A 24,087-nucleotide genomic window follows, 5' to 3' on the forward strand; every position below is an offset into this window, starting at 1 on the left:
TTCTCAAAAATAGCAGACCTACAAGCTCGTAGGTCATGACATAATGACATAATGCTATAATGCATGACATAATGCTATAATGCATGACATAATGCTATAACACCAAAAGGGGTTCCCGCCAAAATTGGTTAAATGGATCATTGGTTACTTAATAGACATGTTAATGATTCTGTTATAGTGATGATTGGTCAAAGCGTGAACAGGGGGTCTCACAGCACTGTTTTTTTTTTTTACTTAAATTTTTATCCCACAATTTTTGTAACCCAGTTTTCTTTTCACCCAGTGCCAATTATCTAATGTAATCCTGGGCGCTACACTTCCTCTGCCAACCTGGGGGGGCAGCGGACTGACCTCATGCCTCCTTCTATGCATGAGGAGTCCAAGCTGCTTCTTTTCACCTGACAGAGGGGAATTTCCCCGGCCGGACGTAGCGCATGGAAGGGACACGTTATTCCGAACAGTTCCTTTACCCTCCATCAGGCGCCCCGGCTGGCCAGGGGGAGGCAGTATAGAGACCAGTTCCTTTTCCCTCCATCAGGCGCCCCGGCTGGCCAGGGGGAGGCAGTTTAGAGACCAGTTCCTTTCCCCTCCATCAGGCGCCCCGGCTGGCCAGGGGGAGGCAGTATAGAGACCAGTTCCTTTCCCCTCCATCAGGCGCCCCGGCTGGCCAGGGGGAGGCAGTTTAGAGACCAGTTCCTTTCCCCTCCATCAGGCGCCCCGGCTGGCCAGGGGGAGGCAGTATAGAGACCAGTTCCTTTCCCCTCCATCAGGCGCCCCGGCTGGCCAGGGGGAGGCAGTATAGAGACCAGTTCCTTTCCCCTCCATCAGGCGCCCCGGCTGGCCAGGGGGAGGCAGTTTTAGAGACCAGGATTACGGCATGTTTTTGTGAGGGTACCTACCCTAGGGGACACGGGGAGAACATGCAAACTCCACACAGAAAGGCCCTTTCGCTAACCCCCGCCTCGGGTATGGGCACTGATGACGCGGAGGAGGGAACACGCCGCCAGTGCCCACAGCGTCCCCAGCGGGAATCGAACCCAGGACCTTCTAGCTGTGAGGCGACAGCACTACCAACTGTGCCACCGTGCCCCGGTTTTAAACAAACTAAAATAAGTTATAGGCTGAATATGAACCGCTAGATTGTTCCAGTCAGTGGGAGCTTTAAGCATAAACGATTTTTACCCTCTAAGACCCAGCGTTGCTTTTTATTATTTTAATTAATTACTTCTTCTTTTTTTTCTGTTCTTTTTTCACCTAAACGTCATCAGTGATGTTCATTGCAATGCCATTTCAATGCCTTTGGTCATGATATTTGCATATAAATACCCCCCCCCCCCCCCCACAGAGGCTGAAATTCACACAAATTAAAAATGTCTGGACTTTTTAACCTAAGAATTTTGACCTTTACCCTAATAAAAGTAGGTACAATAATTGTAATATATGATTTTTTGTGATCATTAGAATGTCTAGAACATGTTTTATTCATTATTGTGAAAGATATCCCCCAAATGTAAATTATTAATTTATTATATTATTTTATAATTATTATATAATTAATTCATAATTCGTCTTAGTCCTAGTAGTTCAAAGTAGTAGTAAGGTTGAAATCTATTTTTTGCAAGTATAAATTAATGCGGGTCTTAGAGGGTTAAACCTTAAACTGAGTTGGGTTTCCTTGTTGGAACCTTGAAATAAATGTTGTGCAGAGCGTCTCCGTTGGTGTTGAGAGGTGTAAGGGTCCATATACTGTTTTAAAAGCTGTGGATACTTAACCCATTTTGGTGTTAGCATCATGTTATGCTTTAGCTATTGAAAAATAGCAGATCTACAAGCTCATAGCGCGCCACCGAGTGACGCGCTATGAGCTTGTAGGTCTGCTATTTTTGAAAAATCGAAGAACGACTGACATTTTTAGAATCAGGTCAGGTCAGAATGGGTTAATGGGTATACCCTCTGTAACCATGGAAACCATGCCCCCCCCCCCCCGTTGTGACATCATCAATTAACATATGGTCAAAGTCATAATGGCTCTTACAAATAGTACTTTATGTTGTGGATACAGTGTAACAAATAGTACTTTATGTTGTGGATACAGTGTAACAAATAGTACTTTATGTTGTGGATACAGTGTTACAAATAGTACTTTATGTTGTGGATACAGTGTAACAAATAGTACTTTATGTTGTGGATACAGTGTAACAAATAGTACTTTATGTTGTGGATACAGTGTAACAAATAGTACTTTATGATGTGGATACAGTGTAACAAATAGTACTTTATGTTGTGGATACAGTGTAACAAATAGTACTTTATGTTGTGGATACAGTGTTACAAATAGTACTTTATGTTGTTGATACAGTGTAACAAATAGTACTTTATGTTGTGGATACAGTGTAACAAATAGTACTTTATGTTGTGGATACAGTGTTACAAATAGTACTTTATGTTGTGGATACAGTGTTACAAATAGTACTTTATGTTGTGGATACAGTGTAACAAATAGTACTTTATGTTGTTGATACAGTGTAACAAATAGTACTTTATGTTGTGGATACAGTGTTACAAATAGTACTTTATGTTGTGGATACAGTGTTACAAATAGTACTTTATGTTGTGGATACAGTGTAACAAATAGTACTTTATGTTGTGGATACAGTGTAACAAATAGTACTTTATGTTGTGGATACAGTGTAACAAATAGTACTTTATGTTGTGGATACAGTGTAACAAATAGTACTTTATGTTGTGGATACAGTGTAACAAATAGTACTTTATGTTGTGGATACAACATAAGGTCAAAGGTCACTGCTGTTCACAATGAGGCTTTCAGACACCTTTCCTCTGCTTGTTGGGGGCAAGTCATGCACAACTCTACCACTAGATGGAGCCAATGTGCCATGTGTGATGATCCGTCCATCCAAACTCCACTGCACTGTTGATTTTAGCAGCATTTTCTTTTTCTTTTTTTAGTCACATTTTAGTCACCTGGAATGTTTCAGTGTTAGTCTAGTTTTTAGTCGACTAAATCTACAGTTGATTTTAATCGACTAAAATGTATTTTGGCGGGTCTTGATGCCGTCGAAAGTGACTGATTTTACACTTGCTGAAAATAGCCGATCTACAAGCCTACAGCGTGTCGCAGCACGACACATTGTGAGCTTGTAGATCTGCTGTTTTCAGCATTGAGTGTAAAATGATTTATAGTGGATCTCTTGTCCACTAGTCCCTTCCTGACATTTTAGTCTAGTTTTTATTTGTTGTCGAAATTGTCAATATATTTAGTCTTAGTTTTAGTCATCATAGCTTTCGTGGACTGCCATAAGAGATGTTTTTTTGATTGATTGATTGAATTATGTATTAACAGTTTGCAGAATTACAGTACACATCATACAAGTAAATGTTGAATCTCAGACTTTTACTCATAACAGAGTATTTATATATATATATAAGTACTTTTACTCATAACAGAGTAATTATATATACTATTATATACGTACTTTTACTGTAACAGAGTATTTCTATATATTATTAAGTAAAACAAAAAGAAGATACAAGTTTATATTAGTTTTTGCACCAGTGGTGAAGAAGTGTAACAATCAATCACTACCCAACACACACACACACACACACACACACACACACACACACACACACACACGCACGCACGCACGCACGCACGCACGCACGCACGCACGCACGCACACACGCACACACACACACACACACACACACACACACACACACACACACACACACACACACACACAGAGGTGTTGTCAAGAGGAGAGGCCTAGCTATCTGTCTCCTCCTCACACCCAATCACAAGTCACCCTGCACGTCACGTGGTGAGAGAGAGGAGGAGGAGGAGGAGGAGGAGGAGGAGGAGGGTTGGTTTAGGAAAAAAAGTTCAGTTTGGTTTAGCGGCACACACACACACACACACACACACAGGTCCCCTCCTCACTACAGATCCACCTCCATATGGCGGTGGATTCTTCTCCTCTCCTCAACGCAAAGAAGGAATAACGTGGATTTATTGAAACTGTGGATTATTTTTTATATTTGCTACCGGTGAATTAGTCCCTCAGTTCTTCAGGGAACATATTGTTACAATGTTTCAGGACTGACTGACCCTCCTGTGTCGGCGGACCGTTACAATGTTTCAGGACTCTACTGCAGGTGTGTGTGGGGGCTTTTTGTTTGTTTGTTATTGTTTGTTTGTTTGTTTGTTTAATGTATCCATTTTGCAACTGTGAGAATGTATCCTGCAACATGTCAGTGAGCAGCACACTGAGGATTTTATACTATAGCCGCAAATTGCAACACTATTTAGAATTTACAATTTATAGGCATTTAATATCAGACGCTCTTAATCCAGAGTGAGTTACATTAAAGTAAAAAAAAGTATAAAAAAGTGTTTTTGTTGAATAAATCTTATTTTCACCCCATGAATGAGACTCAAACAGTAACTCCATTTACTCCATCCGGCGGCCCGGTCGCAACGAGATCACCCCCGTCCGAAACTAAATAAAACTAAATAAAATTGCACTTACTAGCCTACTCATTATCCTTTGAACACATTTTCGTTTCGGTCTCATGGGAAGCCAATCACCTTCGTCCCCCGCCGGATGTCCCGCCCCCGCCGGATGTCCCGCTCCCAGCTGATCCGGTGAAATATCTCGTTTTCTTTTTTCTTTTCCTTGCGTGTTGGACTGTTCCTCCTCCTCGTCTGAACTTTCCATCTCTGATCCAGTCTCTGGATTTGGAAGGGCAACCAGGAAGGCATGCATTGTGGTTTGGCCAGGGCCTGGATTACCTGGCGGCCGCTTGCCAGCTCGTCCACGGCCGCACTTCAGCGGGGACTTCCACGGCTCCACGGCGGCGACCAACAGGCTGCCCGCTGGCTCGCTCGTAGCCTGGCATGAGCGTCTCGCTGGCTCGTTTGGGGGTCCGGCCAGGTTTTTTTTGGGGGGGCATTTTAACCCTGATCGATCGCTGGTGTCTTTGATCTGCTTTTGTCTTGCTATGTGCTGTGGGTCAGTGTGCCCCGCGACGATTCTGGGTCAGACTGGAGTGGAGAATTGTTGCTTTTTTGTGGCTCATGGGAACATTTTTTGGCTCAGCCTGTGTTGTCATGGTGTGATTGAATACTTTAGGTTTAGGGCCTGTCTTTTATCGCAGCGCTACCAAACTTTGTCACAGGGTGGGGGAGAGGGTCTTATAGCGGTTGCAAATATAAAAAAAATCTCGTCCAACCTCGTCCATAAAATCAAAAAATAATCTCGTCCGATCTCGCCCTGTGCCCGGAAAGGGTTAAGCAGCCACAAAAAGCATGGCAATACATAGATCAATATACCTAAAACAAGTAGTTATCATGAATCATACGTATAAGCTAAGAATGAACGTAACAGTGGAATATCTTCTATAGACTTGTATTTGTGTTGTTTTTAAATAATGTGATGAATCTAAAGTTAACAGTTACCCTCCATCCATTGACAGTCCTAGCCCCTCTCGGAACCCTCCATAAAGCTTTTCTGAAATTTTGATGTCGCTTTGTGTAGGGTCGCTGTTCATATTTATATCTTCGTATGGGAACTTTGGAACGCGGACATAAATATGCTCACTAACATCGTATCTGCGGCGTTTGACAGCCTTTTTTTGTTTGTTATTCTGAAATCGTGAACTATAAGTACCTATACAAACCGCTGCGAATATCTCCTGTGGCGCGGAAGCCGTTAAGTATTTTTAATCTTTGTTTGACCGATTTGGTCGCTTTATTTCTTCTTGTTTGTTTACCGTTTATTGTACCGCCTCCCGGTGTGCGGTTGGCTTGTGCGGCTACGTCCCTGCCTCTGATCTGCTCTGTCATAGCTATAGCGCCACTAGCTAGCCAGATAGGCGGTACAATGAGGTGTCAATAAACAAGGAAGGAAGAGAAGAATCAAAGCGACCAAATCGGTCAAACAAAGTTAACTTAACGGCTTCCGCGCCACAGGAGATATTCGCAGCGGCATGTATAGGTACTTATAGTTCACAGATTCAGAAGCCCTCACACGAAAAAAAGAAAGTCGTCAAAGAGTGCAGACAGGCCGTAAACACGTTGTTTATGTTTTATTATGTCCGCGTACCAGGTGGCAGGATACTGCTGCAACAGGACCCCATGGTCTGTGTCGTCAAAAATGTCAGAAACTTCAGTACCATTGGGTTCTGCTTGGAGGGCTATGACAGCCCATGCATTGATATCCGGCTGTATGTATTAAAACATCGTTAAAAGTCAGACATGAATTGCAGCTGTTGTTGTTGTTGTTGTTGTAGGACATTAAGCTTCAATGATCCTCTTTCAATCTGCAAAGCGTTTGTTTCATACAAATGCACCGCAGAGACATGAATTATGGATTATATGAGCTATACTTTCTGTCTAGAAACTCCCTCCGTGCAACTGATTCCACTGTTTGGCAAACTGTTGGTAATTAATTAGTGCGATGTCCTTCAGGGAAGTGATGATGATATGACGATATATTAATCACTTTACTCGAGATTTAATTATTATTAATTATAATTATTAATTATAATTATTATTATTTAATTAATATTTGGGGCGTTTGTGTTCAGGCATATTTCGTCATTATGTTTCAGGGCTAATTTGTTCCCACTTTTGCAACCCTGTGTGTGTGTGTGTGTGTGTGTGTGTGTGTGTGTGTGTGTGTGTGTGTGTGTGTGTGTGTGTGTGTGTGTGTGTGTGTGTGTGTGTGTGTGTGTGTGTGTGTGTGTGTGTGTGTGTGTGTGTGTGTGTGTGGATCCTTCATGTTAAACCTCAACCACAGAGTGCCTGAGTGTCACATAAACAAACCTACAAGTTATTGCACTATAACAATAACTACCACATGTATTTATTGTACAGTATTATAGTCATATCTACATCATTCAGGATGGAGTTTTGTCCTCTTAAACGTTGTGTAGAATCCACACATGTATTTATTGTACAGTATTATAGTCAGATCTACATCATTCAGGATGGTGTTTTGTCCTCTTAAACGTTGTGTAGAATCCACACATGTATTTATTGTACATTATTATAGTCAGATCTACATAATTCAGGATGGTGTTTTGTCCTCTTAAACGTTGTGTAGAATCCACACATGTATTTATTGTACAGTATTATAGTCAGATCTACATCATTCAGGATGGTGTTTTGTCCTCTTAAACGTTGTGTAGAATCCACACATGTATTTATTGTACAGTATTATAGTCAGATCTACATCATTCAGGATGGTGTTTAGTCCTCTTAAACGTTGTGTAGAATCCACACATGTATTTATTGTACAGTATTATAGTCAGATCTACATCATTCAGGATGGTGTTTAGTCCTCTTAAACGTTGTGTAGAATCCACACATGTATTTATTGTACAGTATTATAGTCAGATCTACATCATTCAGGATGGTGTTTTAGTCCTCTTAAACGTTGTGTAGAATCCACACATGTATTTATTGTACAGTATTATAGTCAGATACATCATTCAGGATGGTGTTTTGTCCTCATAAACGTTGTGTAGAATCCACACATGTATTTATTGTACAGTATTATAGTCAGATCTACATCATTCAGGATGGTGTTTTAGTCCTCTTAAACGTTGTGTAGAATCCACACATGTATTTATTGTACAGTATTATAGTCAGATCTACATCATTCAGGATGGTGTTTTGTCCTCTTAAACGTTGTGTAGAATCCACACATGTATTTATTGTACAGTATTATAGTCATATCTACATCATTCAGGATGGTGTTTAGTCCTCTTAAACGTTGTGTAGAATCCACACATGTATTTATTGTACAGTATTATAGTCATATCTACATCATTCAGGATGGTGTTTTGTCCTCTTAAACGTTGTGTAGAATCCACACATGTATTTATTGTACAGTATTACAGTCAGATCTACATCATTCAGGATGGCGTTTTGTCCTCTTAAACGTTGTGTAGAATCCACACATGTATTTATTGTACAGTATTATAGTCAGATCTACATCATGCAGGATGGTGTTTTGTCCTCTTAAACGTTGTGTAGAATCCACACATGTATTTATTGTACAGTATTATAGTCAGATCTACATCATTCAGGATGGTGTTTTGTCCTCTTAAACGTTGTGTAGAATCCACACATGTATTTATTGTACAGTATTATAGTCAGATCTACATAATTCAGGATGGTGTTTTGTCCTCTTAAACGTTGTGTAGAATCCACACATGTATTTATTGTACAGTATTATAGTCAGATCTACATCATTCAGGATGGTGTTTTGTCCTCTTAAACGTTGTGTAGAATCCACACATGTATTTATTGTACAGTATTATAGTCAGATCTACATCATTCAGGATGGTGTTTAGTCCTCTTAAACGTTGTGTAGAATCCACACATGTATTTATTGTACAGTATTATAGTCAGATCTACATCATTCAGGATGGTGTTTTGTCCTCTTAAACATTGTGTAGAATCCACACATGTATTTATTGTACAGTATTATAGTCAGATCTACATCATTCATGATGGTGTTTTGTCCTCTTAAACGTTGTGTAGAATCCACACATGTATTTATTGTACAGTATTATAGTCAGATCTACATCATTCAGGATGGTGTTTTGTCCTCTTAAACGTTGTGTAGAATCCACACATGTATTTATTGTACAGTATTATAGTCAGATCTACATCATTCAGGATGGTGTTTAGTCCTCTTAAACGTTGTGTAGAATCCACACATGTATTTATTGTACAGTATTATAGTCAGATCTACATCATTCAGGATGGTGTTTTGTCCTCTTAAACGTTGTGTAGAATCCACACATGTATTTATTGTACAGTATTACAGTCAGATCTACATCATTCAGGATGGTGTTTTGTCCTCTTAAACGTTGTGTAGAATCCACACATGTATTTATTGTACAGTATTATAGTCAGATCTACATCATTCAGAATGGTGTTTTGTCCTCTTAAACATTGTGTAGAATCCACACATGTATTTATTGTACAGTATTATAGTCAGATCTACATCATTCAGGATGGTGTTTTGTCCTCTTAAACATTGTGTAGAATCCACACATGTATTTATTGTACAGTATTATAGTCAGATCTACATCATTCAGGATGGTGTTTTGTCCTCTTAAACGTTGTGTAGAATCCACACATGTATTTATTGTACAGTATTATTGTCAGATACATCATTCAGGATGGTGTTTTGTCCTCTTAAACATTGTGTAGAATCCACACATGTATTTATTGTACAGTATTATAGTCAGATCTACATCATTCAGGATGGTGTTTTGTCCTCTTAAACGTTGTGTAGAATCCACACATGTATTTATTGTACAGTATTATAGTCAGATCTACATCATTCAGGATGGTGTTTTGTCCTCTTAAACATTGTGTAGAATCCACACATGTATTTATTGTACAGTATTATAGTCAGATCTACATCATTCAGGATGGTGTTTTGTCTCTCTTAAACATTGTGTAGAATCCACACATGTATTTATTGTACAGTATTATAGTCATATCTACATCATTCAGGATGGTGTTTTGTCCTCTTAAACGTTGTGTAGAATCCACGCATGTATTTATTGTACAGTATTACAGTCAGATCTACATCATTCAGGATGGTGTTTTGTCCTCTTAAATGTTGTGTAGAATCCACACATGTATTTATTGTACAGTATTATAGTCATATCTACATCATTCAGGATGGTGTTTTGTCCTCTTAAACGTTGTGTAGAATCCACACATGTATTTATTGTACAGTATTATAGTCAGATCTACATCATTCAGGATGGTGTTTTGTCTCTCTTAAACGTTGTGTAGAATCCACACATGTATTTATTGTACAGTATTATAGTCAGATCTACATCATTCAGGATGGTGTTTTGTCCTCTTAAACGTTGTGTAGAATCCACACATGTATTTATTGTACAGTATTATAGTCATATCTACATCATTCAGGATGGTGTTTTGTCCTCTTAAACGTTGTGTAGAATCCACACATGTATTTATTCTACAGTATTATAGTCAGATCTACATCATTCAGGATGGTGTTTTGTCCTCTTAAACGTTGTGTAGAATCCACACATGTATTTATTGTACAGTATTATAGTCAGATCTACATCATTCAGGATGGTGTTTTGTCCTCTTAAACGTTGTGTAGAATCCACACATGTATTTATTGTACAGTATTATAGTCAGATCTACATCATTCAGGATGGTGTTTTGTCCTCTTAAACGTTGTGTAGAATCCACACATGTATTTATTGTACAGTATTATAGTCAGATCTACATCATTCAGGATGGTGTTTTGTCCTCTTAAACGTTGTGTAGAATCCACACATGTATTTATTGTACAGTATTATAGTCAGATCTACATCACTCAGGATGGTGTTTTGTCCCTCTTAAACGTTGTGTAGAATAATAATAAGAATAATAAGAATAATAATAAAACTTTATTTGTATAGCACCTTTCATGACATGAAATGCAGCTCAAAGTGCTTTACAGAGCAATGGAGAATAAAATAAAAGCAAGGCAACGACATTAAAAAACAAGCAGTAATGCAATACAGTGAGGACATGAATAACAAAAAATAAAAGATCAATTAAAAGCAATGTTGTAGAAGTGGGTCTTGAGCTGTGCTTTAAAAATGTCTACAGGGGCTGCCTGACGAAGGTACAGTGGGAGCTTGTTCCATGCCGTCTGCCCGTAGAAGCAGAAAGCTGCTTCCCCGTATTTTTTAGTTGCCATTTTTTTTAGGCAAAGCGAGCAGGCCAGCAGTGGAAGACCTTAGGGGGCGGTTTGGGACATATTTAGGCAGGCAGTCATGTAGGTAGGAAGGTTTGGGACATATTTAGGCAGGCAGTCATGTAGGTAGGAAGGTTTGGGACATATTTAGGCAGGCAGTCATGTAGGTAGGAAGGTTTGGGACATATTTAGGCAAGTAAAATACTTTTAAAATCAATCCTAAAAACAACCGGAAGCCAGTGCAGTGAAGCCAAAACTGGAGTAATATGTTCTCTCATCTTAGTTCTTGTGTAGAATCCACACATGCATTTATTGTACAGTATTATAGTCAGATCTGCATCATTCAGGATGGTGTTTTGTCCTCTTAAACGTTGTGTAGAATCCACACATGTATTTATTGTACAGTATTATAGTCAGATCTACATCATTCAGGATGGTGTTTTGTCCTCTTAAACGTTGTGTAGAATCCACACATGTATTTATTGTACAGTATTATAGTCAGATCTACATCATTCAGGATGGTGTTTTGTCCTCTTAAACGTTGTGTAGAATCCACACATGTATTTATTGTACAGTATTATAGTCAGATCTACATCATTCAGGATGGTGTTTTGTCTTTAAGACTTCAAGTTTTAACATCAAGTGTGTGTGTGTGTGTGTGTGTGTGTGTGTGTGTGTGTGTGTGTGTGTGTGTGTGTGTGTGTGTGTGTGTGTGTGTGTGTGTGTGTGTGTGTGTGTGTGTCCTGTTGGTCCTTATAATCTAGCTGTCACTCTGACTTCAAAGCACACATTCACAAGACTAGCCATTTAATGGCATTTATATCTCTGGGACCCTCAATGCATATATTGTACAATCAAATGGATACAAATACAAATGTCAATTTGGTTCCATTTGTACACTCTCAGAGTTACAGACACCTAAGGGTCCATTTGGTTCCATTTGAACACTCTCAGAGTTACAGACCCATAAGGGTCCATTTGGTTCCATTTGTACACTCTCTCAGAGTTACAGACCCCTAAGGGTCCATTTGGTTCCATTTGAACACTCTCAGAGTTACAGACCCATAAGGGTCCATTTGGTTCCATTTGTACACTCTCTCAGAGTTACAGACCCCTAAGGGTCCATTTGGTTCCATTTGTACACTCTCTCAGAGTTACAGACCCCTAAGGGTCCATTTGGTTCCATTTGTACACTCTCTCAGAGTTACAGACCCCTAAGGGTCCATTTGGTTCCATTTGTACACTCTCTGAGTTACAGACCCATAAGGGTCCATTTGGTTCCATTTGTACACTCTCTGAGTTACAGACCCATAAGGGTCCATTTGGTTCCATTTGTACACTCAAAGTGTAATTGTTTATTTGGTCTTGTTTCTAAAGTGTAGTTGTTTATTTGGTCTTGTTTCTAAAGTGTAGTGTCTATTTGGTCTTGTTTCTAAAGTGTAGTAAATAAATAATCTGTCTGTGTGCGATCTGACCATTATCATTTTGAAGGTAATGTTATTTTGTCAGCTGACGCCCACATCAAAGAAACCATACAGCGTGTATTTAATTATTTGATATCTCCGACAGTCAACGCACTGCCAGGCTAAAATGGAAGCATGATTCTGACGGCCCGCGGTGGAATGGACGAGTTAGAGTATAAAAACGGACGGGGCAGACCCATTACTGTTGTGGGTCAAGGTTATGTTATTTTGTCATCCGACACCCAAACCATACAGTGTTTATGTCTGCACAATGAGGCCGTAGAATGCAGCCTAGCAGCCTACTACTAACTACAGCCTACTAGCCTGCTTGTTACAAAGGTTCCAAAGATAATATAAGTTACCACCTTAAGAACTGTTCAGCGCAATATGTACCTGTACCAATATGCCACCTTAAGTGCGCAACGCATTCTGTGTCATTATTCCAGACAGTCGGAGCGGTGAATGCAAGTCAACTACACGTTCACTCGTCTCCTAAACTATCTTCATTATTGTGCAGCATTGCAGTGCCAGTGTGCGTCTTTGATTACTGTAAGTGCATTGTTTAGTTCAGTGATGCCTGCTGACTGTCATTTCTGTATGCTGTTTTGAGTCACCGCTGTTTCTCTATGTTTATTCCGTCGCTGGTCTGAGTGACAATGATTGATTACTTGGTTCCTTCATTCAATGCTGCACCACAGCCCCTCAAAGGCCCTTAAAACTAGGCTCCAGACTTCATTCAATGCTGCACCACAGCCCCTCAAAGGCCCTTAAAACTAGGCTCCAGACTTCATTTAATGGTGCCCCACAGCCCCTCAAAGGCCCTTAAAACTAGGCTCCAGACTTCATTTAATGGTGCCCCACAGCCCCTCAAAGGCCCTTAAAACTAGGCTCCAGACTTCATTTAATGCTGCCCCACAGCCCCTCAAAGGCCCTTAAAACTAGGCTCCAGACTTCATTTAATGCTGCCCCACAGCCCCTCAAAGGCCCTTAAAACTAGGCTCCATACTTCATTCAATGCTGCCCCACAGCCCCTCAAAGGCCCTTAAAACTAGGCTCCAGACTTCATTCAATGCTGCCCCACAGCCCCTCAAAGGCCCTTAAAACTAGGCTCCAGACTTCATTTAATGGTGCCCCACAGCCCCTCAAAGGCCCTTAAAACTAGGCTCCAGACTTCATTTAATGGTGCCCCACAGCCCCTCAAAGGCCCTTAAAACTAGGCTCCAGACTTCATTTAATGCTGCCCCACAGCCCCTCAAAGGCCCTTAAAACTAGGCTCCAGACTCCATTCAATGCTGCCCCACAGCCCCTCAAAGGCCCTTAAAACTAGGCTCCAGACTCCATTCAATGCTGCCCCACAGCCCCTCAAAGGCCCTTAAAACTAGGCTCCAGACTTCATTCAATGCTGCCCCACAGTCCCTCAAAGGCCCTTAAAACTAGGCTCCAGACTTCATTTAATGGTGCCCCACAGCCCCTCAAAGGCCCTTAAAACTAGGCTCCAGACTTCATTTAATGCTGCCCCACAGCCCCTCAAAGGCCCTTAAAACTAGGCTCCAGACTCCATTCAATGCTGCCCCACAGCCCCTCAAAGGCCCTTACAACTAGGCTCCAGACTCCATTCAATGCTGCCCCACAGCCCCTCAAAGGCCCTTAAAACTAGGCTCCAGACTCCATTCAATGCTGCCCCACAGCCCCTCAAAGGCCCTTAAAACTAGGCTCCAGACTTCATTCAATGCTGCCCCACAGCCCCTCAAAGGCCCTTAAAACTAGGCTCCAGACTCCATTCAATGCTGCACCACAGCCCCTCAAAGGCCCTTAAAACTAGGCTCCAGACTTCATTCAATGCTGCCCCACAGCCCCTCAAAGGCCCTTAAAACTAGGCTCCAGACTCCATTCAATGCTGCCCCACAGCCCCTCAAAGGCCCTTAAAACTAGGCTCCAGACTTCATTCAATGCTGCACCACAGCCCCTCTAAGGCCCTTAAAACTAGGCTCCAGACTCCATTCAATGCTGCCCCACAGCCCCTCAAAGGCCCTTAAAACTAGGCTCCAGACTCCATTCAATGCTGCCCCACAGCCCCTCAAAGGCCCTTAAAACTAGGCTCCAGACTTCATTCAATGCTGCACCACAGCCCCTCTAAGGCCCTTAAAACTAGGCTCCAGACTCCATTCAATGCTGCCCCTCAAAGGCCCTTAAAACTAGGCTCCAGACTTCCCAAAACAAACTGGTCTCCTCCTTGGCCTCACCCCCCTGAACCCACCTCACCACCCACGCCCACTTTGACAGGCTGGAATGGCTTAGGGTTAAATGTGGAACGCCCTACCAACAGTCATTAAGACATGCGAATCCCTTGACTCCTTCAAAACCTCTCTCAAAGGGCACCTATACGGACGGCTGCAATTCGAAATTGGCGCCCGTAAAATCTGAACCCCCCCAACCGCGCCCCCCCCCCTCCCTTTTTCCCCTCACTGTATACGTTTCTTTTCCCTTTTTACCTCCTTTATGATGAAATCCTGTTCTGTCGCTGGTCTGAGTGACAGACAGTGATTGATTACTTGGTTCCTCCGCAGCACCTCGCCGTTGCGCAACGACCCGCGGCTGCGGGTTGCGGTCTGTCCTTTGATGTCCACTTAAGCCACTTTAGAGCAGAGGTCGATCGGCTGCAGTGTGGAGACTTGTTCATGGAGTTATTGATATGCGTTTGTTTGATCTTGTTGGCCAGTTTATACATGAAAGGGTGTGATGAATGTGGATTAATGTCTATGATGATATTATTAATGTTGTCCAGTACCTGGTGATATTGTATATTAATGGTATCTTATTTGTTCCTATACTTATTATTGTCTCTTGTCTGTGTTTATTGCAGAAACCACATTGACACGTTGTCATTCGCACTCAGTGCTGTATCTTCATTCCCATGCCGTGCCTGTAAACCTGTGCCTACAACAAGTACAGTAAACTACAGTAAACTGCCATAAACCCCCTTCACTCTCCTACAACAACTACAGTAAACTACAGTAAACTGCCATAAACCTCCTTCACTCTCCTCCAACAACTACAGTAAACTACAGTAAACTGCCATAAACCTCCTTCACTCTCCTCCAACAACTACAGTAAACTACAGTAACCTGCCATAAACCTCCTTCACTCTCCTGTGCAGTGTGTTCTGACCTGACGCCCCGGGGGCCAATGAATCACAACTACACAGAACTACAGTCCATGCTAATGCAGTCCTTTTTGGCAGGCGGGACAAATGTCAAGCAGAATAACCCGTTCTGAGTGAAACTCCTCCCTATGCACGGGCTCTATAAGGTGAAGGTTCACAGAATCACAGCAGAGGAGCTTCTGTCTACCGGAAGAGCACAACAATGGAGGCCCTCCTGTCGTCTCTGTTCTTCGCGGTAATCAACAGAGTTTTAACGGCTTTGAGGCCGAAGATCATCATGAGGATTAATTTCTACATGCTCCTGGTGATGGTTGTATGGAGCGGCTGTAACACACCTGGGACAGGTAACTTCAGGCTATTATGTACACTATTATGTACACTTATGTACACATTCACTTGTTTTACACTGTTACTAAAAACCCTTTACTCTTTAACACTATAGTACCGGAAGGAAAACAGGGTGTGGTTTTCAAAAAGGTCCTTCCAAATGGATTCAATGTGGTTTTATATTGATTGATACAGCTGTGTATCATTAGTGTGACTGTCTGGATATTTACTTTATTGAAGAGGATTAAAGGACCACTTCTGTGTCTCATAGGAGGGCTGTGGGCAGTTTAGAAACCGTCCTCCAGTGACATCATCATTAGGCAGATCTTTTTTTTTTAAACTAGATTGTTTTACAAAAATGTTTAGATTTTCATTATCGTGAGAACGATGGCTTCCATTTTCGCAGGACTAGAAAGCCTGCAGTTTCTATTAGCTTGTATTCCCCATCGATGATGTCACTGGAGGACGGTTTCTGAACTGCCCACAGCCCTCCTATGAGACACAGACACAGAGTAGAAAAAAATGTTAAAGGTTAAAGGTTAAAATGTGGATTGTGTGTGTGTGTGTGTGTGTGTGTGTGTGTGTGTGTGTGTGTGTGTGTGTGTGTGTGTGTGTGTGTGTGTGTGTGTGTGTGTGTGTGTGTGTGTGTGTGTGTGTGTGTGTGTGTGTGTGTGTGTGTGTGTGTGTGTTGGCTGCTGAGACACGGTGGGGAAAAAAGTTGTTTTACTTGACTTTAAGTTTTAACATAAATTCTGAAACACAGACACACTCTGTCACAACTCACAAGTAAATGTCCTGGATTTACTTCGAGTTGAAAGTACAAACCCATCGGTGTTCAAAATGTACTTGAAGTATAGCTAGGCTGTCAAAGTATAACATTATTCTACTCATTATTGCAGAATGTCAGTGTATACATCGACACCAAGCTAGACAGGAACGCCCACAAATGTCACATCCGGTTTTAGCCCGGGGTAAGAATGTTCTATGGCTGCCAATGCAACTTGGTCCAATCCTTAATCACGGACAAACATCTATGCCGATAATATCTAACTTGCGGAGGTAGCGTGCCTTGTCCACGGGCAACAGATCTTTCAACGTATGGCATTGCAAGTACGTTTGATAATCGCTACTCTGCGGAATATTGTTTTGGAAATGGCGCAAATTGCATTGCAGTGAACGAGAGCCAATCACAACTTCCCCCGGCGGTGGGCGGAGTCACAGCTTGACGCTCTGAATATGCGCCGTGGTGTCAGTGTATTGGGCCAGTGCATAGGTCGGAGTTTCACTCAGAACGGGTTATTCTGGTTGACATTTTCCTGCCCCCAGTAGGCTAGTAGGCTGCTACAGCCTCACTGTGGAGACGTAAATACCATTGTAGATATAAAATAATTAAATAAACACTGTATGGTTTGGGTGTCGGATGACAAAATAACATAACCTTCAGCAACATTCCCAAACACATGTATGCTCTGCTCTCTACCTGTCCTCAAACGAGCATGACAGGGTAATCAAAATGATAATGGTTTTGATTGATTGATTGTAATATTTATTAACAGTTTGCAGAATTACAGTACATTTCAAGCACAAACTCGATACAAAGACTGTTAACTGTGAGTGGACGACCCAATTAAGCATTACACTTGTTTAGAAGAGGGTCCACCATGTTCAATTCATCAAAACATTTAGAGACGTACAAATAGACACTTCTATATAGTTAAAGAACGGAACAGGAATTCATCATAAAGGAAGCAAAAAGGGATAAGAAACATATACAGTGAGGGGAAAAAGGGGGGGGCGGTGGGGGGGGGGGATTCAGATTTTACAGAGGCCAGTTTCGAATTGCAGCCGTGCCCTTTGAGAGCGGTTTTGAAGGAGTCAAGGGATTAACATGTCTTAATGACTGTTGGTAGGGCGTTTCACATTTTGGTGGCATAGGAGCGAAAATAATTTAGTCCCTTGTTTGTGCCGAATCTGGGTTGTATATGGTTTGTTGCACTCCCTCTGGTGTTTTGGGTGTGGACTTTACATTAAGGAAGTATTTAGACAGGTACATGGGTATCTTGGTGGTGTATCGAATCTTGTGGAGTGGACCAGACCCATTGCAAGATGCTGTACTCTGTCGTCGACCCTAAGCCATTCCAGCCTGTCAAAGTGGGGAGGGGTTCGGTGGGTTCGGGGGGTGAGGCCAAGTAGGAGCCTGGCGTTTGTTTTGGGAGGTCTGGAGCCTTGTTTTAAGGGCCTTTGAGGTGCTGTGGTACCAAGAGGTGCATGCATACTTGCATAGTCAAAGCAGTGTTCCGTTCACCTCCACCATCTGTTCTCTCCCCTCCATGTAGGATTGCATCCAGCTCACTGATGTGCTATCAAAACCAATAGCTTTTAGCTTGTTAACCAGTATGGAGTGGTTCACGGTGTCAAAACCTTTTGGAGGTCCAGCATGACCATGCCGCAGTATTTGCCAGCATCCAGCTCGTGTTTGATGTGGTCGCTCAAATAGAGGAGGCATGTGTCAGTGGAGTGGGATGTTCTGAAACCAGATTGGAACTCGTACAGCAATGTATTAGTGGCAAGATACTTTTCAGCCTGTTCATAGACTATTTTTTCCATCACTTTCGAGATGGAGCTTAGAATAGAAATAGGGCGGTAGTTGCCGGGTTCTAATTTACTCCCTTCCTTGTACAGGGGGGTTACTTTGGCCAGTTTAAAATCTTGGGGGACCTGTCCCTGTTTGATGGAGAGGTTTACTATATGTGGGTGATGACTGGAGCTATGGAAATGGAGGGAATATTGTCATGGCCAGTGGCCTTGTGAGGTCAGACAGGTTATTTATTTACTGCGGAGAGAAAACATGTTTGACTGATCACTCGTTTTTCCCCCTCTCCCTGGTTCCATAAAGATATGTCCACATGTCTTCTCGTCAAGATGTAAACATTGAGAACTGTTTTGACGTGAGGGGAGGGGAGGGGCTATCGGATCAGAACACCCCAACATTTTATAACCATGAATAATAATACCGCCGTCGGCAGCAAGCCCTGCATGCACATGATTTACTACAGCAAACACGGTTGAAGATTCATTACTTGTAATATGCTATTGCTGTCTGTGTTCTTTTTGGGAAAGAAATATATATAAAAATTACAAAATACTTGTGGAAACTGGAAAGCCTATATTATTTTACTTATATTGACCCTGCTGTAAACTATTTAGCATAATTTACCACGTTAGATAATCCCCACTGTAGTAGGAGCCTTTTTTAATAATTTATATTTGTACTTATAGGCTGTCTGCTGTCATGGAAGTTCAATTCAAGTCAATTTTATTTATATTATAGTACATTTACAATTTACAATTTATGCATTTAGCAGACGCTCTTGATCCAGAGCGACTTACATTTAAGCAAAAACAAAAAGCATGGCATACGTCACATATATAAAAAGTAGTTATCATGAATCATGTATAAACTAAGAACGTAACAGTGGAGTATCTATATGTCAACTATACATACTGTACTATAGTATATATTATACAATATGCATGTGTAGGCCTACTATAAAGTGCTATGACTACATACAATGCAATTCTAGTGCTGTCTACGTAACGAGCTATAGGGGAGACCGGGGTGAGTAGTGCCATGGGGCAATTAGTGCCACCCCTGTTATCTAGAAAACCATAGAATAAATTGATCATGTGACCACTTAAGTTTGATGAGGCATCCATCTCACTCAGCCTGCTGAAGAGGGAAGCACCTGGCTTGAGAGGTTAGCACATTTAAACTCAAAAAACTGTTTTTGGACCTCTAAAGTAAAATTTCTATGATAAAGGTTTTTTTTATTTCTTTGTATGAACACTTGTAGACAACTTTGAAAACAATTCACACATGTTTTAGTGCACTAGTAAGCTACACTATGAGTCTATACAGTTAGCATGATGCTAGCTCAAAAAAGCTAGGGAATGCTTTTTTTTCAAAAAGGTGGGCTTGGGGTGATTTGTGCCAAAGGGCCTGGGTTGAGTTGTGCCAGTGGCACAACTCACCCCAACCTATGTTTTTGTTTTTGTTTGTTTGTTTGTTTAACTATATACTACTTTATTGTATTTTATTGTTATTGTACATTGTATTCTTACATTTGATCACTAAAACTATGTGACATTCTTTGTTTTAGACCATCATGCCTCGCAAATACGAAAGGAAGACTGACAGGGTTTCAATTCCTCTCTCTCGCCCACCCCTTCGCTCTCCTAAAAACATGGCAGCGATGCCTGGTGCCTCCTGCCCAGTCCTCCCCTCCCCTCCTCCTGCCCAGTCCTCCCCTCCTCCCCTCCCCTCCTCCTGCCCAGTCCTCCCCTCTCCTCCCCTCCCCTCTCCCCTCCCCTCCTCCTGCCCAGTCCTCCCCTCTCCTCCCCTCCTCCTCCCCTCCCCTCTCCCCTCCCCTCCTCCTGCCCAGTCCTCCCCTCTCCCCTCCCCTCCTCCTGCCCAGTCCTCCCCTCTCCTCCCCTCCCCTCTCCCCTCCCCTCCTCCTGCCCAGTCCTCCCCTCCCCTCCCCCCTCCCCTCCTCCTGCCCAGTCCTCCCCTCTCCTCCCCTCCCCTCCTCCTGCCCAGTCCTCCCCTCCTCCCCTACCCTCCTCCTGCCCAGTCCTCCCCTCCCCTCCCCTCCCCTCCCCTCCCCTCCCCTCCCCTCCCCTCCCCTCCCCTCTCCCCTCCCCTCCTCCTGCCCAGTCCTCCCCTCCTCCCCTCCCCTCTCCCCTCCGCTCCTCCTGCCCAGTCCTCCCCTCCTCCCCTCCCCTCCTCCTGCCCAGTCCTCCCCTCTCCTCCCCTCCCCTCTCCACTCCTCCTGCCCAGTCCTCCCCTCCCCTCTCCCCTCCGCTCCTCCTGCCCAGTCCTCCCCTCCTCCCCTCCCCTCCTCCTGCCCAGTCCTCCTCCCCTCCCCTCCCCTCTCCCCTCCCCTCCTCCTGCCCAGTCCTCCCCTCCCCTCTCCCCTCCCCTCCTCCTGCCCAGTCCTCCCCTCTCCTCCCCTCCTCCTCCCCTCCCCTCTCCACTCCTCCTGCCCAGTCCTCCCCTCTCCTCCCCATCTCCTCCCCTCCCCTCCCCTCTCCCCTCCTCCTGCCCAGTCCTCCCCTCCCCTCCTCCTGCCCAGTCCTCCCCTCTCCTCCCCTCCCCTCCCCTCTCCCCTCCCCTCCTCCTGCCCAGTCCTCCCCTCTCCTCCCCTCCTCCTCCCCTCCTCCTCCCCTCCTCCTGCCCCAATTATCAATGGCACAATTTACCCCAGCGTATTCTCTCTAATGGCACATCTTACCCCACACCGGGGGTGAGTTGTGCCACGAAACCACTTTTCTTTCTGAAGCTATATTTCTTAAACAGTTTATTTAAGATTCAAAGTGATTGTTCTCAGGGATGCACAACATTCTAAACTAAATGTACATATTTTAGTTGGAGGCATTACTGTAATCCCCTTGCCTCAAAGACACTAAGTAAAAAGTGGCACTACTCACCCCGGTCTCCCCTAAGTCTGTCTAAAATAACAATGCTAACCTAAGTCTACTATCTAAGTCTACATAAAGGGCTAGGCTAGGCCAAGTGCTACGGGCCATGGTGGAGTCTGAAGAGGTGGGTTTTCAGACTACGGCGGAAGATTGGGAGTGATGCTGCAATTCTGACTGTGATGGGAAGTGCATTCCATAGTTTTGGAGCCAGAAGGGAGAAGAGTTTGGGACGTGTGGAGCGTTGACCCGGCGTTTTGAGTGAAGGTACCTCCAGCATCCCTGCGTTGGCTGATCTGAGTGCGCGGGAGGGTTCGTAGGGTTCAATCATACTTGTGAGATATGGGGGAGCCATGCCTTTGGTTGCTTTGAATGCCAGCATCAGAGTTTTGTATTCTGTGCGGGCAGCGACCGGGAGCCAATGGAGGGAGCGGAGAAGGGGGGGAGACGTGTGAGCATTTTGGCTGGTTGAAGACCAAGAGAGCTGCGGCATTTTGGATCAGTTGGAGGGGCTTAAGTTTAAAAACAACAGCAGTTGACCCAAAGTGCTTTCCAGAACAGGTAGACCGTAGTCCATCACAGTGCGATAATAAAACATGTAATACAATCGAGAAAAAAAACAGGCCAAAACAAACAAAATAACAACAAAAACAATGAAGAACGATAAACTTCACACTGTATTAAAAGCCAGACAAAAAAAGGTGTGTTTTGAGGTTGGATTTAAAAATCTCCAGGGTGGGGCTAGCCTTGATGTGGAGTGGAAGATTATTCCAAAGTGTAGGTCCAGCTACAGAGAGAGCCCGATTTGTTTTCAGATGTGAAGGGGGGGGGGGGGGGGACTGCAATGAGTTTGAGAGTGGAGGATGTGAGTGTCCTGGTGGTAGGGGGGGCTGTTGTTAGTTCAGACATGTAGGACGGGGCAAAGGCCGTTTTTAGGGATTTAAATACAAAGAGGAGTGATTTGAATTGAATGCGGAATTTAGCCGGTAACCAATGTAGTTTTGCCGATGCTGGGGTGATATGATCTCGTTCTTTTTCGTTCCAGCAGCATTTTGGACCCTCTGTAGGTTCAAGCAGTAGTTGTGGTGAATTATTTATAGCCAACTGGAGGACATTAAAGGGCCACTTCACCCCTGACACAACCTGATCTTATTTTAATGTCAATGGTATTGTATTTGCAATAGATAACAGTAGCACAATTAGTCAGCCGCAGAGGTGGAGCTTGTAGAACTTCTGTTTTCGGGACCCAACGTAACGATATGATAGAACATGGCTGCATATGAACTGGAATCTCGATATGAAACAAATATAGTACTACAACACTTGTTGTCCTGGAAGCAAGGCAAAATGAGATGGCAGAAAAATCTAATGATCTACCCATATTTCAGGATGTCTTCTATCAATTGAAATGATGAGTAAGCATCTATGACAAAGGGCCATGGAAATATGACCTTTAAAAAAATAAAGTGGTCATGTGGCTCAGCTTGCCCCAGTTAAGGGATCCAAGTCGAAGGGCAAGTCGAACCACATGATATTTTAATGTTAAAAGCTTAAACTTGAACAGATAATTTATTCACTTATCAATAATAATATAATAACAGTTTTCCCTTTTGCAAATAGTCTTATTTATTTGTTTATGTATTATTTAAACACTATTAAGACAATTAAATAAAGTTTGTTATTCAGAACCTTATATTTGCAATATTGTTAATACAATATTGCAAACTTCTGTTAAATTAGTATAATAAGTATATATATGTGCATGCAAATTAAAGGTCATTCAGTATAATTTGAGTAGCAAAGACTTAATACAAAAATATGAATAGTGATTCCCATTGACTCAATTTACCCCCGGACATTGGCTCATTTTACCCCAGCCACCGTTTTAGAAAACAATGACTAGAATAAGCTACTTCAGACAATTTAATTGCTAAATGATTATATGGTTCTATCCATTGGCAAATCATCAACGCGTATGATATTACATTTTAGACCTGGGTACATTTTGCTTTGTAAAGCAGTCATTACATTTTACTTTGACCGACAAAAACAGTTTTTTGTGTAAAATAATGTGTTCTACTTTCCCCATGTGCTTCCCAACTTCACAGCCAGGTGTAAATTATGGATGCTTACTAGATTTAAGGTCACATGGCAACACAGGTTTTTAGTTTTCTAGATAAAGGGTGTGGTTCAATTTAAACGCTGGCTCATCTTACCCCGTTCTCATAGCCTATAGCTACTACCCTAACTTTATACATCTCTCACATTAAAGCAATCGATTGCTTCGCGTCATCAGTGCCCATACCCGAAGGCGGGGTTGGCGAAAGGGCCTTTCTGTGTGGAGTTTGCATGTTCTCCCCGTGTCCCCTAGGGTAGGTACCCTCACAAAAAACATGCAGTAATCCTGGTCACTAAACTGCCTCCCCCTGGCCAGCCGGGGCGCCTGATGGAGGGGAAAGGAACTGGTTGGAATAACGTGTTTCCTTCCACGCGCTACGTCCAACCAGGGAAACTCCCCCCTGTCAGGTGTAAAGGAGCAACTTGGACACTCAGGCATGAAGGAAGCATGAGTTCAAGTCCGTTGCTCTCCCGTTGTCCCCCATATATGGGGACTAGGTTGGTCTCCCCTTGTCCCCCATATATGGGGACTAGGTTGGTCTCCCCTTGTCCCCCATATATGGGGACTAGGTTGGTGGAGGGTGTGTAGAGCCCAGGATCACATTAGATGATTGACACAAGGGTGAAAAATAGGTTACAAAATCGTGGGATAAAAAATATATTAAAAAAATACAGAAATACTAGCCATGGTTCACATGACCGTATGACGGTCATGTTTCAGGGCTACAGAAATACTTGATCGAGTAAAAAATATCCAGGGCCAGGC

This window comes from Protomyctophum parallelum (assembly GCF_964188405.1).
Source record: "Protomyctophum parallelum genome assembly, chromosome: 12".
NCBI classification, from domain to species: Eukaryota; Metazoa; Chordata; class Actinopteri; order Myctophiformes; family Myctophidae; genus Protomyctophum; species Protomyctophum parallelum.